At 42.8% G+C, this 1,839-nt stretch overlaps 1 non-coding gene across 1 annotated transcript; it reads right to left on the bottom strand.

Moving 5' to 3' along the window:
• Positions 1 to 1,507: 1,507 nt before the first annotated feature.
• TRNAE-UUC (transfer RNA glutamic acid (anticodon UUC)) lies at positions 1,508 to 1,580 on the bottom strand. The gene has a single exon. It is a non-coding gene; the product is annotated as a tRNA-Glu (tRNA).
• Positions 1,581 to 1,839: the final 259 nt, after the last annotated feature.

Genomic DNA, 1,839 nt, shown 5'->3' with positions numbered 1-1,839 from the left:
TGCACGGGCTTAGTTGCTCTGCGGCATGTGCGATCTTCCCAGACCAGGGCTCTAACCCGTGCTGCTGCATTGGCAGGCAGATTCTTAACCACTGAGCCACCAGGGAAGTGCCCCAGCTGTGTAACTTAATTCATTATAAATATTTCTCCTAACTGTCATGGGAGAAAGGTAGCAGGATATGGGAGGGCAAAGAGATTGCTGAATGCTCTGTGGTGCATGATGTGTTTCCTCCATTAAACCTTCTGGACCTTTCATAAATGTTATGAAACACTTGATGTGATGTGATCTGACGTGAACCGAATTTTGCATCTAAGTTTATTCAATGACCATTCAGAGACCCCATGTTGGGAGCTGGGATTAGAGGCCAGAGTTATAGTGAGACTGCTAGTCTGAAGATTTCCACAGAAATTTGTGGAACCTGTGGATTTCTCTAGGCCATGACAATTTGCATTCCCACCAGTGGGGAAATAAACAAAGATCGCCCAAATGAGAGCAAACAGAGGCTGTTTACTCAGAGCTTACTATATGGCAAGGGAGTCAGCCGCTATCACTTGTGTGTGGCAGGCGGGGTAGTTCAAAAGCTTTACAATGGGAAAAAGGGATGGCTTCAGGTATTTCCTGATTGGAGGCTGTTGGCCTTGCAAAGGCTGTAGGCCCACAGCTAACTAGAAGTGGGGCATCCTATGTGATTGGTTAGGGGGCCTGTATGTCTCTCTCTGGTTGGTCCTAAATTGGAAGCAGGGGCAAAAATTAGGGAAGCTGGTGGTTATTGACCAGGTTCTGACCATGTGGGGCCAATTACTGCAGAGGTTGTGGGTTGGCTTTCTAGACTGGTCGCTTCAGAGGTGTGGTTTAATGTCTCTGGCTGGTTGCTCCAGTGGTCGTGACTCTGTTTCTTTATGTGATTCTGGCCATTGTCCTTCTGTAGATGCAGTCTCTCACTAGCAACGCATGAGAGTTCCAGTTGCTGTGCATCTTCACCAGTACAGCTTAGGGGAGACGGGGTGACTTGTGGCAGGGGAGTGTCGGCCATTCTAGTAGGTGTATAGACGCATGCCATTGTGCTTGTAATTTACATTTTGCTGATGACTAATTATACTGAGCATCTGTTCATGTCCTTATTTGACACTTGTATATCTTTTTTGGGGAAGTATCTTTTCAAACTTTTGCCCATTTTTTATTGAGTTTCTTGTTTTCTCATTGTTGTTCTGGGAGTAATTTATATATTCTAGATATAAGACCTTTATAAGGTATGTGATTTGCAAATACTTTCTCCCAACAAGCAAGGTCTCAGGAAGTGAGGGTGTCTTTTCATCTCTTAACAGTGTTTTCAGCAGAGAAGAAGTTTTTAATTATGAGGAGGTAAACTTTATTTTTCTCTTTTACAGATTGTGTTTGCCTGTGTCTAACAAAAGGTCATAAAGATTCTCTCCTATGTTTTCTTCTAGAAGTTTTACTTTCTCCCTTTTTTTTTTTTGGCCACACCACGTGGCTTGCAGGATCTTAGTTCCCTGACCAGGGATTGAACCTGGGCCCATGGCAGTGAAAGTGCCAAGTCCTAACCACTGGACCACCAGGGAACTCCCATTTTTTCACATTTTATATTTAGGTCTGTGATCTATTCCAAGTTAATTTTTGTATGAAGTGTGAGGAATGAGCCAAGGTTGATTTTTTTTTTTTTGCCTGTGGATTGCATATGGAAATGGTGTTTTAGCACCTCTTCTTGAAAAGTACTTTTTTTCTCAATTGAATTGCCTTTGCATCTTTGCCAAAACTCAGCTAACCATATTTGTGTCTATTTTTGGACAACCTACTTTATTCCATGATCTTATCTTTCAG

Source organism: Delphinus delphis, chromosome 19 (genome assembly GCF_949987515.2).
Source record: "Delphinus delphis chromosome 19, mDelDel1.2, whole genome shotgun sequence".
Taxonomy (NCBI): domain Eukaryota; kingdom Metazoa; phylum Chordata; class Mammalia; order Artiodactyla; family Delphinidae; genus Delphinus; species Delphinus delphis.
This window is presented reverse-complemented; position numbering and strand designations above follow the sequence as displayed.